We start from the raw sequence: 16229 nt of genomic DNA on the forward strand, positions 1-16229 counted from the left end.
TCATACCTATTAATCATGACGAGCTCAGCTCGTCATCAGCACAGCTCAACCGTGCATCATGACAAGATGAGCTCGTCATGAGCATGGAGAGGGTTAAGGGACCTGTATTAGTCTCATAAGGTACTGCACCCTTATATTATAAAAAAGAAAGATTGCAGCTGAGCATACATTTCCATTTGTTTTTAATAGAAGTGAGATTTTTGCCAGCAAACGGAAGCTAACAAAAATCTTGCTTACAATAAAAACAAATGGAAACATATGCTCAGCAGCAATCTGTTTTATATTTGCATTAAGGGTGCAGTAACTTATGTGGATAACAGAGGTATCTTTACAACTCCACATGGACACATAGTAAACAACTGTGTTACTACACCCTTTCCCTGCTTCGTGGATTTTGTTTTAATACTTAAGCTAATGCTGCAGAATTTGTTGACAAAAATCAAATCCAACAAACATCATTTGCAACGCCAATAGCTCAAACTTTCACTAATGAGAGACCTATTGCATTGCAAATGCTTGTTTTTAGTAAAGTGGGCATTTATCCTCACCTTTCTCTTAGAGAGCTTAACACAGTGCAACAATTTACTAGGGCTGGCTTCAGTGACACTTTAGGTGCAAAGCCACAGCAGAAAGTCTATGAAGACAGAGCATTCATATCTCCACAAAAAAAATAATTGAATGACTTACATTAGTGCTTCCCATGTAATTTCTCCAAATTTCTCAATTACAAGAGATTTTAGGCAGGTATTGATGAATCCATACTAGAAGATATAAGAAGAAGACGAAACAGTAAGGCTACTAACTTCTACACTTCAACATTTTGAAATAGAAGTTTCTGTTCACTCTCCCAAAATCTGTCAAATGGCAAAAGGCTAAAGTGTGGTGGTGGATGACTAAAATTCTCATGAGCCTGGCTTTAGGAAAGGACGAAACCACCTTCGGTTCAGAAGCTGTCTCAAAACTATTGTTTCCATGGAAATTAATCTGAAGTACATGGGGACAGTGAGTAACAAATGCTTGCGAGTGGGTGGATATCCCTTTGCATTCTTTGGAACTGTAGCTACTTCTAACAGACAAGTGCTCTCACTTCTATGCGGTTATATAAGTGCTATGAAGTGCTTAAAAGGTTATACATCATGTTTTGAAAAAATCATTCCGCAATAATTAAAATGATGGCTCAGATATATAACTGAGATAACATGGAGTTGGTTCTTAATGAAAAAAAACATGTATCTACTTTTGATAACACAGCTAATTTACTACTAAACTAAAGAAGTCTAAACCATTTCAGATTGGCTGTCTAAATTATGTGATCTATAGTTTCCAGGTCCTGATTCACAAAGTTTACCACCTGAAAGCCAGGATTTTACTCCATGGGATAGCTCCCATAATATGACTGGGTGTCTGACTCTGCTGAGATTTTCCAAGGTTTCACAGGAGTAGTATGACTGTAATTGTATGACCCAGTTTGAAAACAATAACCTAACTGTAGTTTACACTAGGCAGAACAATTGCAAATCATAATCAATTCTTTATTTTCACAATTAAGTTTTTAGGTCGAGCCTGGGCTGCACATGCGCTGTTCTGCGAGGCATGCTGTATTCGAGTACAGACTTGAAGCCCCACCCATTCTCTGCCCATATTTTTATTGGCTTATGTCAATGTCCTTCGTAAACGCTCGCTTCTGATTTGGCAATAGGCTTGTTAGTCCCTCCTTAGTACCGCCTTGTCTTCATTTGCAACCTCCCATGAGGACTGCCCCTTTCACTTCTGTTGTTACACGGTATGTCTTATTTAGTCTGCAACCACTATTTTCTTTAATGAGTTTCTCCTACTGCAGACACGGCATGCTTTTCCTGTAACATTCAGCACCTTCACTTTCCAAGCAGCCTGCGAAAATGGCGGCCGCTTTTTTAAAATGAAATAGGTCTAGCATTTACGTGACTTTGAGGTATTGGCAATGTAAATGACAATGCCTTTTATTTATCTGTTAATTATCAAAACAGGTAAATAAAAGGCATTGTCTTTTTCAATGCCAATAGTTTAAACTCTCGCAAATGCGAGACCTATTGCATTGCAAATGCTTGTTTCTTTCTCATCTGGGAAAATACGACATCCTCTAGAGAAACACCTTTTCCTTTCCCTTTCCCTTTCCCTTTCCCTTTCCCTTTCCCTTTCCCCTTCCCTTTCCCTTTCCCAACTTAGAAACCCAACTGTTCCTGACATTAACATGAGAACATGTGTGTACTTTCAGACTGTGTGATAGCCTTTAAAAGGAATATGAATATTTATAAATCTACCAGTTTGTGCATGCTACCTTACTTCCGCAGTTTGGTTGACCCAGAAACGCCTTCTGTGTGAGGCATACACTAAATTTACATTGGTGGATAACACATCTTCATGATAGATTTTCCAAAATCCAAAGTGCACTTTACAGTTGTGGAATTTAACAAATGCTGGTTCTATGAACTGGGATCCGCTTATTTTAAACGACAAACATGCTGATTCAGTGTTAGGCTGAGGGTATTTCCAGTACAGCGCATTAAGTTTAGTTTACACAAGCAATGATGGACAATGTGGCATTTTAGGGTTTACTGCAAAGTGGCTGGGATTCTCTAGCCAAGCGACTGCCACTATGAGGTTGACATCTTAGGCTGAAATTGGATGGGGGAGTGTCCTCCACCAACTGTTGAATTTACAACAGGAAACATCCTATTTTGAGCACCTAATTAGCACTTTAACTGCATAAAAATATATGTTTGGGAATTTGAACTTCAACTCCTACATTAAAGGTACAATACCTACAATTTTTCTGGCCCACAATTAAAAAACTCAAACTCTTCCCTTAAAACACGTAGGAGACTACATCTTATCACCAGTGGTAAAGTGGATGAATACATTTTCTATTTGTGTGGGACTGCTGCTAAGATTTAAAATATACTTGATTCTAAAATTATGTAATTGCACCGGCAAACAAAGTACTGCCAGAAAGTGAGCTGTAGTGTTGCTGAAAATATACAAAAGCAGTGTTCTTGGGTATGTTTCCCCATTCAAAGGCTGTGGCCTGCTTACAAGTGGGCCATTAAATAAATCCAATAACAAGTGGTATAAAGTTTATAGCACTCAGTAATTAACAGGTACAATAAGGATCTCACCCTTTGTAAACGTCGAGCAGGTCAAACGCGCCATAATTTTATCACACCAAAACCCACATGCCATTTACCAAAAAAACTGGGAATATTTGATAATGATCACATCTGATCAATTCCAAACACCTCAGTATTGGCAGTCTCGGCGGTCTTCCCAAATCCGATCCACCCAACTCATAATACGGCGGTCAGACCGTCGAGTTCACCGCGCATGGACCGCCACCACTGATACGGCGGTCCATGGGACCTCCAATTTCTTAATAAGGCCCTAAGTCTGTAAGTAAGTCCAGATTCTCAAATACTGGCTGACAACCCCTTCATGGTCTCATCACAAGTGCAAACTGTGAACTCCACCATCTTTAACACTTTTAGGTTCTTGCATATTTTAAACAACCTTCAGAAAAGCAGGCAATACAATGTATTTCCAGTGAATCCATTAGAAAATAAGTGCTGAAAGAAAATGACGCATTTGTAAACAAGTAAATATATCAGCTGAAATATAGAAAATGAGTTTATGAAGCTTCTTACCATTGCACTACTCTTCTTGTCCGCAGTGAACGGCTTTCAGCTTGAGGACGGGCGCTTGTCTTCTTTTAATGCTGGCCTTCAGCTACGCCATTTTCCTGTGTACTGAATGTGGCGCGTTCTTTTGGTCCCACGTGGGTGAAGCAAAAGAAGAACAACTAACTTCTGAAGCTTGAGACATCTTTTTCAATCATCACCTTCATTTTAATGTGTTTGGTCCTCGGGGTCCACCCGACGTACAGTAAACTAATTTGCAGGTTTGCATTCGAAAACAACAAACGTGAAAAGTGGTGCATTTTTCTGACGCACACCTCCTGCATTCCATAGAGACTGCAAGCACATGGAAATGAATCCCTTAGCATTAAAAGAAACTTATTGTCTTCTCGCTGCTAAGCAGATCTTAAAAAATTGAGCAGAAGAACCATAAAATGTTAATAACACATTAACGTTTGATTTTGAAACTACATTCATGTTGCTGCTTTAAAGTTTCAAGTAGACAATTTGGACATTTTATTTATGGCATAGTCCGTTTTTTTGGAGCAGTAGTCTGTTGGTGTTACGTTTGACCTCGTTCAAAATTGGCAGGAGGTTTCTTATTTTCGAGGTTGTATGACGAAATATCGGACACAAAAATATTGATGGAAAAACTATAGGCGACAAAAAAATTCCCCCCAAAATATCAAGGACAAAATATCGAGTTTGGATACTTTGTATGCAACCTGAAAAATATAAAAGACCATGATATAGTTTTAAAATAGGTAAGTATTTTGAATTTGATCTATTATTCATTATATTAACTTTGAAATAAATGTTCACTTTAACAATAATACTGTATTAAAAAAATATTCATAATTTAAAATATATATAAAAAAAGTAGAACTTAAAAACATAAAATAAAAAAATATGCTCTTATATAGTCCTAAAAAATAAACATAGGGCCAGATGTACAAAGGGTTTTAGCATTCGCAAATTCTACAAGGGTGGTAAATCAGATGGTTTACAAACGCTAAAACCATTTTTCCTATGTACTAAATGCAGTTAGCGATTCAGAAAAGTGTTTCTGAATTGTGTGTGTTTAGAAATAGGTTCCGATTTGGTATTTGGAAGGTGAATGTTGTAGGAGTCCCTTCCAAACACCCAACTGGTATGCTATGTTTCAATGTTTTGTGACCAAAATCCTATTTCTATTTCTATTTAGGGGGTTTTGTAAAGCGCTTGGTGACGCACAGCGGCGTGTCCCCGCGCTGAGGAGCAGATACTTACTGGAACCTACAGAAGCGGAATACCTTACTGTGCGAATAGTGCAGTTTTAAGCTTGGCTCTAAAGATTAGTTCTGATGGTTCTAATCGCAATGCTCTGGGTAGTTTGTTCCATCTAGAAGCTGCAAGGTACCTAAAGGATCTTCCGCCCATCCGTGCTCTAGACACCTTGGGGATGGCCAGGAGTCCTGAGCCGGAAGATCTCAGGGAGCGGGACGGCTCGTAAGACGTCAGCAGTCCTTTCAAAGGGAGAGAAGACCTCCCATTGATGATCCGATGGCACGTGCATAGTGCTTTGAATTCTACCCTGCTTCTGATCGGGAGCCAATGCAAAGACCGGAGGGCCGCTGAGGATGCGGCTCTTCTGGGTAGTCTAAGCACTAGTCGGGCAGCGGCATTCTGTAAGACCTGTAGGCGACTCAAATTCTTCTCCAAGGTCCCTAAATAGAGAAGATTGCCATAGTCCATCTTTGATGTGACTAGTGCATGCACCAGGGTTTGACGGGCTCTCACAGGTAAAAACGTCAATGCCTTCCTGAGACTTTTGAGGGTCCCGAAACATGATCCGATCACCCGATTGATCTGGGGGCCAAAGGTCAGGTCGGTATCGAACCAGATGCCCAAGTTCTTTGCTTTCTGGCACGGAATGGGTGTTGGACCTAGGCATGGCGGCCACCATGCCGACGTCCATGCCGATTGGCCTCCCCCCACGACCAGCACCTCGGTCTTGCCTCCGTTGAGCTTGAGACAATTGGCGGACATCCAGGCAGCTAGATCTTGCATGCAAGCTCTGAAGATGTCTGCCGAAAGACCGGGTGCACGCGACAGGGAGATGACCAACTGCGTGTCGTCGGCATAAGACACCAATTGGAGGCCATGACTCTCTACTAAGGTGGCAATCGGGGCAACATAAAGATTAAAACGTGTTGGACTCAGGGACGAGCCCTGCGGCACCCCCTGGTCCAAAGATATTCGCTCAGAGTAATGGTCACCTTGCCTCACTTGGAATCCATTCGCAAAACGTTTATATTTTACCAACACATCACAAAGGAGGTGGTAACCCATTCGCAAAAGAGAAGGCATCCACTTAGATCTCCTTTACCTTTGTGAATGAAAAAAAAGAGTTTCTTTAGGAGGAAGCAGTGGTCTTGTGTGCTAGGTCCATACCTCCTACATGCTGCACACTTGAGTCTGCATGTGTTAACTTTAACAGTTCTGCATACTCTCTACACACGCTTTGCCTGACCTACAGATGCAACCTATCTGATTAAACCCTGCCTCAGCGCGATATCTACACTCAGAACCAGGTCTTCAGTACTACATCAGTACTACATCCTCCCTGGCTCTCCCTCCTCTACAGTGACGGGCTTCTCCTTTGCGCCCCATCAATTGGTATAACTGTTTCTGTTAGAGTATCTAGGCGCTTACACCAACATAGACCAGTGGGCCCTACAGCTGTCTTCTCAGGCATGAACCCTCGTCCTAGGCCTGACAGACACCTTACTACCTAGTACCTTACTGCTTGCGGAGCTGGATATAATAATACGTATGAAATATACCTCCGCTGCCAGGCAACTTTCCGTCTGACACTCTGTTCAGTTGCCTGTCCTGGTTGAATGTCCGACTCCAGAATACATAGCTCCAAAGACACCAAGGGATGCCAGAAGGACATGAAACCTGGCTAAATGAAATCCAAACAAGACCCGCCTCTTCAGGATTCACCAATCAAAACTAGTTTGGACTCTAGTCCTACTCTGGATCTAGTCCTACCCTGGATCTCATTATGCAGAAACATTAAATGCTATACGTCCTAGCTCGATTCACAAAGGGTAGCACAGGCAGATTGCTAAATAACCTTACCTGCATTAAACAGGATATCCAATTACAAGGAGGAAGGATGACGGAAGCAGAGTCTTGAATAAGCTCTCTAGAAGACCCTAAACAGAACTCGACCAAAGCCCTAACAGCCACCTTTCTATGATTGACACGTTTGGAAAGAAGTCTTACAGACTTGGAGGATCGGCACAGAAAGGGTACCCTCTGTGTATTTGGGCTGCCAGAGGGATTGGAGGACCATGCTTCATCATGTGCTGCCTGTGTGGAAAAATGGGTTGTATGACTAAACAACTACCAATTAAACAACAAATGCCTGAACCACGAAGGCTAAAGCACTACCAATGCCAAACCACTACTTTCTGTAGAACGAATGCCTAAACCACGAAAATTATTCTTTTTTCATATTTTCTGAATTTATCACTACGTTTTTAAAACCGCATGTTTGATTCATGGATAACTTAATCATTATTTCAATATTCTTTAAATGTTCAATCTTATCGTTTTTTACATGTGCTGTTCGAGCATGCTTTCCCCCACAAAGTGATTGTTCTAAAGGTCAGCCAGCGATTCCAAGCATACCACAAACGTCTCCTTCATAGAGAGCAATAACTATTATTAGTCATGTGGCCAAAGAAATTCTACCCAGTTATTTTAGGTCAGGAGCGTTTATTTACTTTTTTAAGACTTTTAACATCAGATCCTTTTTACGCTATATAATAATAGTTAATTTAGAAACAGTTGTAAACTTCTAATTGAACTTTGGTGGATTCATTTATTTTTAGGAGCAACAGAAAACATGTTTTGTTTTGATCAGCTAGTTTTTTTTAAAATTTTTTGAAAACCTTTATTGTACATGAAGAATGGTACAAATACGGGCCTACAACCGTCAGGCCGGCCACGATACTTTTAAGCACATGAGCAAGCTATACGGTCCCCCAGCGCCATCAGGCAATATGGCAACAATTAACAGCAGCTACACTGAACGGAATCATGTCGCTAGGGAGAAGGAGCATTGAAGGTTAAAAATTTTTTAAATTTTTAGTCTAAAGATAAATCAGTGAAGAATAGAACCAAGGAGGACTGAGTCCGTACATTAACTTCACCACATGGGCAGGCAGCATCAAGAAGTAACAACAGTAGTGAGGAACCCCCCATCAAATCAGCAGTACAGTACAAATCAACAGGAGAGTCAGTTCGCATTTACGTACCACCCACAGTGCTACCCACTCCCTACTAATCCCCTATCACAGACCCAGAACAGAAAGAAAGAAAAAATTATAAGAGAAGATCATACATAGGCACCATAGAAACTAACTAAAACTAAATATAACCCCCCACCCTACACACATGCAGAGGCTACGGCCTGCCCCCCCCCCAGCAGAGTGTCTGTCGCCCCAAAAACCCGAAATTTAGGAAGAAAAGAGAAGTAGAGAGAGGAAAAGAAAAGAGGAATGAAAGAAAAATTAAGGAAGGAGAAGAGAAAGAAAAAGTAAAAGAAGTATAATCCAGTGATATAGGGAGTAAGAACAGAATCTATCCTTGAACTCCCACAAAAGAAAGACCGGGAGGAGGGCCAATTACACATATACGCGGACTCCGCCGGCCCAATAAACATTCTCCACCCCAATAGCAACATCGAATAAAATCAGCAGCAATCTATCAATTAGGGAGAGTCAATGCACAGTCCGTGGTAAAACAGGCCAAATTCAAGGTCCACACACCCTCCACCCACCCGCCCGGCTGTTAAACAAAAGGAGATCTCCTAGCCCTGGCCCGATCTGGGGCTCGCCCTCTCACCCATTCTATTTGGTAGTCCAGTGCAGTCCAAGGGAACGAGGGAAAATGGCCGCCCGGAGGAGGGGGGAGGTGCATAAGCACAGAGAGAACGGCGTCTGGCCCCAAGAAATGAATCCCCCTCGGTCACAGGCTTCTCCGGCGTATCCAAGTCACAAAAGTCACAAAACAGGGCGATCAGAGTCCGTGAGGAGTAAGCTGATGAAGGAGCATGAGGGCGGGCAGCTGATATCCAAAGCCGTGGCGCCATGAAGCGATGTACACAGTCAGGCATGGAGCAAGGAAGAAACAGTGTAGCAACGACTGAACTAGTAGTTGGCAACAAGTCGCTACCCGCCACAGCGATGGTTACTGTAGCATCCACTGTATCACTCCGAGGCAACGGTGTGGCGGTAGACTGTAGCAGCTCCAAGCCGAAATTTTGTTGGGGACGATTCCCCTGCTCCTGGCTGAGTGCGTGAGCGCACGCATCGAGTCTCACCCCCAGTACGCTGTAACTGTGTAGCATCGCCGATCTCAGCTCACCCAGGGTCGCCAACACATCTGTAATAGTACAATCAGGCTGTAGTTTCCCCAATTCTGCACGTCCGGGGGAAGAGTGTGCTCCGGCCCCCTGCACGTAAGCGAGCCCGCTGCTTCGTGGAGAGGATGCGTAGTCGTCCTCACAGTGGCGAACCACAGGCATCGCCATCTTGTCCTCTATCCAACGAAGTACTGTGGGGGGGGAAGGGGGGTCGCAGGACGCGACCGGACAGCAGCTGGCGTACCCCGGGCTAGCAATATTCCGCCCGATCTGCAGCGGAGCCTGAAAGCCGGCAGCTGTGTGGTGAGGCAGGCGGAACCAAGTGGGGCTCGCCGTTACCGGCCAGAGGGACAAGTAGAGATGAGGAACATGGCGGCCAAGAACAAAGGACTCGCAGATCAGGCACTTCTCCCCTTCACCTCCGTGCGACCCAGCGCATGCACGATAATCCCTGGCGGCAGGCGGTGTTCATTCCATGCGCTAAGGAAGGAGACTCCGCTCTGTCGCACCACCTCCGCAGCGGATCGGCTGAGTCGAGGGACGCGAGGTCCGCGGTGCGCAGCGGAGGAGGCAGGGTCCCGGGCCAGGGCGAGCCGGTCAATAGCTTCCGACTCCGGGCGGGTGGAGAGGTCGGAGGAACACCAGTTGCATCAGCTCCGCTTCCCGCACGTTTCAAGTCGAAAAGAATTCAGGAGAATACACAGGATTGCGGTGCGGGATTCCGGGGCCGGCGGAGCCGAAAGGCTGTACGTCCGCTCAGGTCGCCATCTTGGCTCCTCCATCAACTAGTTTTTTAAATTGATTTTTATAACTCCAACAGCCATTCCACAAAATTGATTCACTTAAATTAAACAGAAAAAAAACGCACAACCACAGCTTTGTAACTATTTCAACTTTTTCAAACAGAGATAAATCGCATCGTGCACTGTTCTTATGCACATCACTTTAAAACAAACCAACACTGCCATCTACTGGCCTTACACACCAAATTAAAACAAACCAATATATCTAGATCGTAATTTAAATCCTGAAATCTACAAATTAATATTACACATTCCTAAATTATCAAAAATATAATTCGTGGTTCAGGTGGTCGTTGTTAGTGTACAGTAGTTGTTAATGAGTTCGTGGTTCTTGTAAAGGTCGTGGTTAAGGATTCGTTGTTTATTACACTCGTTGTTAAGGATTCGTTGTTCAAGCTGTTTCCCGGAAAAATGTATACCCGAGTCCGTGGAATAAACTTTATACAGGAGTTCAAAATAACCCATGCCCATATGGTTCCGACGTTCGAACCTTAAAATTGCTCCTCACCCTTTCCATATGTGAATAGCAAAGAGGTCTGAACATGAATGCCCAGCCTGGGCATTCATGTTCAGACCTCTTTGCTATTCACATATGGAAATGATCATATCCCACATAAAAAGATGCAGAGGATTACTTGGCATGGCTCCTCTATTGGAATTCCGTAGGATTACTCAAAGGAAACTGTAAAAATCAGGAAAGCTTTCCTAGCTAAGTGGAAGTGACTTAAGGATCTCACAATGCAATTATCACTTATTCTTTCTGACTAACAACTAAACTCTAAATACCTAATTAGTTTAAACTCTCACTTATGCTCACCTCTTTTTTGGGTCAGAACCCTATGCAATTCAAGCCCTGCCTGGGTCTGTCTTCACCCAGACTCATCTTTCCAGAGACCTTTCAACCTCTACCCAACCTCCTACTACCAATATCACATCCCCATATAACTACACATTGAGCTGCCTGACATTTTTTTTTCTCACTTACTCTGCTCTCGTTTTCGATTGACATATCAGTTCTGCATGATATTTTCCCTTCAAAATCAGTTCCATATCATAAGCTGACCGGTCATGTACCGCTAATGGAACAATCTCTCAACAGGCCTCTATATCATAATTTTTTGTAACAAGGGTATAGTCATCAATTACGATGCCCTGTTGGTGGTGGATGGTATCCATGTTTGGTGATAGCTTCCAGCATCAGATTTTTCCTGAAGATCCATATTGGTAAAATAATCCTCAAGACAGTAGCCCATTCTCACAGTGCTCTGGATATCTCTCCATGGGGACTATACTCAGTTACAAAATGGCCTTTTATGCACTTCAAATTTGTTATACTTTCTTCATGATGTGATTGTTCATATTTCTAGTTGTGCTGGTCCTTACCTCAAGTTAAGTATACAGGTATAACCTTATTGTTATTGTGCGACACCTCACTATAGATCCATGTCATTAATGTAATCCTAAAGATAGCAGTCCTTTCTCACTTAGGGCCATATGTATCAAGCCAAATTGACTTCGCAAACGCTGAAATTCGCAGAATTTCGGCGTTTGCGAATGCAATTTGGACTAATGGAATGGATCAAGGAAATCTGCTTGAAAAATAAGGAATCGCAAAATTTGTGATTCCTTATTTTGCGATTGCATTTAAGGAATCGCAAATTTTGCGATTCCTTAAATGCAATGTAAGAAGCCAAAATAATTCGCAAATTGGCCTTAAGGAATCGCAAATTACCACCAACTTCTAGTTGGTGGTAAGTTGCGAATTCCTTGAAAAATGCATATTTTTGCATTTTTCAAAGTGCCATGTGACGCACATACATGCCCTTAGGGCATGTATGTGTGCCACATGTGCACCCATGCATATTTCAGGGGTGCAACAGGGTGTCCTTTGGACACCCCTGCACCCTTGAAAATATTCTCAATTTGCGATTAGCAAATTGCGAATCACAAATTTCCCATTCATTCCTATGGGCCTCCTGGCCCATAGAAATGAATGGGAAAGTATTCCTTAATTGCGAATTCGCAATTTGCGAATTCGCAATTAAGGAATATCAAGAAATCGCAAAAAAATTGCGATTTTCTTGATACATACAGCCACATGCATCAAAGGAAATTGCATTCGCAAACGGTGCGAATCGCAAAATTCGGCCGTTTGCGAATGCAATTTCCATTTTTGGGATGCATTAACATTTTAGTAATTTTTGCAATTTGAGATATCGCAAAATTGCGATTTCTTAAATTGCGATTGCATTTAAGGAATCTCAAATTGAGATTCCTTAAATGCAATGCATCAAACTTTTAAAATTTGCCAAATCGCAAATAAGAGGAGCAAATTACCATGAAGTTGACCTTCATAGTAATTTGCGAAAACTTTGAAAAATGCACTAAAGTGCATTTTTCAAAGTTCCATTTCACACACACACATGCCCTTGGGGCATGTGAGTGTGCAAAATGTACTCCTAAGCAGATTTCAGGGGTGCAACAGGGTGTCCTTTGGACACCCCTGCACCCTTGAAATTGCATTCTTAATTTGCGAATTTTCAATGGTGAATTGCAAATTAAGAATGTCTTTCCATTCATTCCTATGGGCCTCAAGGCCCATAGGAATGAATGGGGAAGTATTCCTTAATTGCGATTCCCTAATTGAGAATCGCAATTAAGGAATTTTAAGAAATCGCTATTTTTATAGTGATTTATTGATGCATTGCAGTTTGCAATTCCTTAATTGCGATTCCTTATTTTTCGCAATTAAGGAATCGCAAAATGCAATATTGATGCATGTGCCTGTTAGCAATTAGCGATTCTGAAAGAGCGATTTCTTAAAAATTGCTATTACAGAATCGTTAATTGCTACCTTCATACATATGGCCCTTAGTTCTGGATACCCCCCTGTGGCCTCCACACCCACTTCAACTTGTTCTTCTTGCTCCATGATGTGCTTGATTATATTTCATGATACATTTGTATTTACCTCGAGTTGTGCTTGTACTTACCTTTAGTTGTATACACAGGTATAGCCACTCTGTTATTGTGTGATGCCCTACTATAGTTAATTTGGTTCCTAACCTAAATGGATCTTGGGGGTTAGTTTGGTCTTTATAACTTGACCCCTAATACTGTCTAAATGGCGTAGCTTCTTGCTTCGATGCTCCTTGGAGCGACCCCTAGTAGCCTCCGCCACCAATTTGAATGTTATTGTATCTACAATTTCCTTCTTGGAGTATGGGTATTTATTCTCATGCTCCTCTACACCTATCCCCTTTCTTTCTTTACTTCTTTCTCAGCTTTCCTGTCTTTCTTCCCCTTCTTCCCTTCCTCTTCCACCACTTCCACTTGCCACTCCCCCACTCCTCCACTTCTTCTCCCCTTCTATGCCACCCCTTGCCAACCCCATCACCCCACCCCCGAGCGTGAGCCCTGATTTCACCTGTGCCCCAGCCATCAAAAAAAAATTGCCTCATCACTCTTATCTCCAACTACTCTGGATTATGAATTATCTCCTTGGAAATGGAGCCAGAAGGTTGATGGTTAATAGCAAAACACCAAAAAGACATCACCGAATCTATGTTGTGAACAATTATGCCCCTAACAATGATCGCCCAATATTCTGGTCTCAAGTAAATAACAAGATGTCCCAGGCAACTCTAGAATCATTGTTGGCAGAAATTTTAACCTACCTTTGGATGGTATCCTAGACAGAAACTCCACATGCTTCTTCAGACCGAACCAGTCCCACAAACAGATGCTTAACTTATGCAATACCCAAAAGGTGAAGGACGTATGGAGACTGTTCAATCCAACTGGTAAGGAATAAACATTCTTCTCCCACCTCTATAACCCATTCTCTCGCATTGAATATATCCCACGCCTTGATTACTTCCAACTCCACTAGAGAACCAATCCTCATATCAGACCACGCTTCTATATCCCTCTTGTATGATATTTCACACCTGTAACCAAACCAAAATCCTGGAAAATGATTTACCTTTTCACGGAAGACACTATATGTTGGGAAAAAATTAGACTTGAAATGATACAGTTTCTAGAGCGAAATAGTAACTAAGGACCCAATTACAAAATAATACGGGACGTCCTCAAATCCACTGTCCTAAGCCATATGATTAAACTTATGTCTTGGAAAACCAAACAAGATAATCTTCACCTAGACAACCTAGAGCCACAAATCAAACTTCTAGAGCAGGATCTAAACAAAGCCTAAACAGTTCACATCAAAACCAGTTACAAAACTAAAGTATAGCTACAATAAAATCGTAAGTAACAAGACATAACTCATTGTATCAGAAACAAAGGAATTTCATTTTGTGGACATAACAAATCGGGGAACTACTAGTGTTCTTCCTCAAACAACCTACGGGTGCCCCATGATAACCTCCATCATCGAACACGGCTGATCCTCCACCAGGGAAGAGGACATCTTCTTTGAACGTTTTTATCCCAACCTTTACTCTAAAAAAGACCAAACTCCTTACAAATCTTATTTACAGCTCCTCTATATGCTCCATATTATGAAAATAGATAAATAAAACTAAAGCAGCTCTTGAGGAGCCAAAATCCCAATGTGAGAATGAAAAAGCAATCAAATCACTTAGGGCTGGGAAGGTAGCAGGGCCAGACTGCTTTCCTTTCTTCTGCTATCATACTTAGGGACCTACCTTTACCCAACCTCTCAAAGACCTTTTCTTTCATTTAATTTCCACAGGAGTGGGTACTGATACCGCCTCAGAAGCCACTATTATTGTTATCCGTAAGGACCACGAGAACCTCTGTCCGATATATCGCTAATAAACTCTGACTGTAAAATCTATGTGAAAAGTCTCACCTTCAGACTGGAACCCATACTTCAAACTATAATCCACCCCTCACAAACTGGTTTTATTATAGGTAGGTTCAGTGCAGACAAAAGCTCACAACTTCAACTAACCCACCTGTGCCGTTGCATAGGTCTCCGAAAAGCATTGTGGCCTTTTGTACATGCAACCCTCCCTGCATTTATTCTTGGCCCGAATCTCTCCGGAATGATTCTCATACTATATAAGGAGCTTAAGGTCAGAACTAATATCAATGATACCTTATCAAACAGCTTTAATTCACAACAAGGTACTAGTCAGGGGTGCCCTGTAGGAAGCTGGCTCTGTATGTACTACACCAAAGTGAGGTATAGTGTGCACAGAGTTGAGTGGAAACCCCAAAGGTAGGCAGAAGTACAGTTAGATAGCACCTTACTCTCTATTTGTGGTAGTGTGGTTGAGCAGTAAGGCTTTATCAGAGGACAGTGTTATGCATTTGTTGTACTCACTCAGCCAGCAAATGAATTCACACACTCAAAGACTGAACTTCAGACCAATTGTTTTTGTATAAAAATATTCTTTTAGTTATTTTATTTCCTAGAACCAGGCAAGCCTGGCACAGGTAAGTGAGCAATACTTTGCAGTAAATATACAGTTGTAACACAGATTTGATTGTAATTGTATAAGCACTTTGTTTTGATTTACAGTACTTTTACTGAGAAATGCATGCTTTGAAAATACAGTACAATACTTTGTATAGGTTTTGGAGTAAAATTATAGGTGAGATACTCTTTAGATTACTTTTCTTACACAGTGCAGTATACCTGGATACTGAACTGGGACATTTCCTGAAAACAAATAAGTAAAAGCGTTTTTGTTATTCGGTACAATTTTTAAAAGGATTTCTTAGATTCTCCAACTCCACACTTAGAAACTTTTCATAGAAAAACAGTCAATGTTATCCTATGGAGGAAAATAGTGTAACGGTTCAAAGGTAAGTACTTTTTTGTGGGAGTTGGTCTTCTGGGGTTAGACTCAGGGGTCCCCCGGGATCAAGGATGCACTTTTGTTACACCCTCAGCGGCACTAGGGTGGCCGGGATCAAAGTGCTGAGGCCCAATGTTATCCAATGGGGGACAGGGGTTTGGTGGCTGCTGACAAGCAGGCCACTGGGTTGTGGGAGCAAAGCTCCTCAACTTAAGCTCAGGGCAAATGGGGGTTTAGGCCAGCTCAAAATATGCACCCTGAGCGGCACTGGGGCGGCCGGGTGCAGACTGCTGTTTTGGCGTCGGAAGCACAGTAGCTTTCAATGGGGAGTCTCCGATTTGCATAAGCACTGCAGGCTCAGGAATGAAGGTCTTCTTGGTGCGACCACCACTTCGAGAGGTAAGTTGGGATGTTTGGGGTTGGCCTGGCACCATCAGTTGGGCCACCCATGGACACGGGGCGTCTGGTGTAGGGGTGCCTTTTAGGGTCGGATTTTCTTACCAGCTCCTGGTCGCTGTTGGGGGGACCTTCCGGATTTAGGCTG

The sequence above is a fragment of the Lissotriton vulgaris genome, chromosome 8, assembly GCF_964263255.1.
Source record: "Lissotriton vulgaris chromosome 8, aLisVul1.2, whole genome shotgun sequence".
Lineage (NCBI taxonomy): Eukaryota > Metazoa > Chordata > Amphibia > Caudata > Salamandridae > Lissotriton > Lissotriton vulgaris.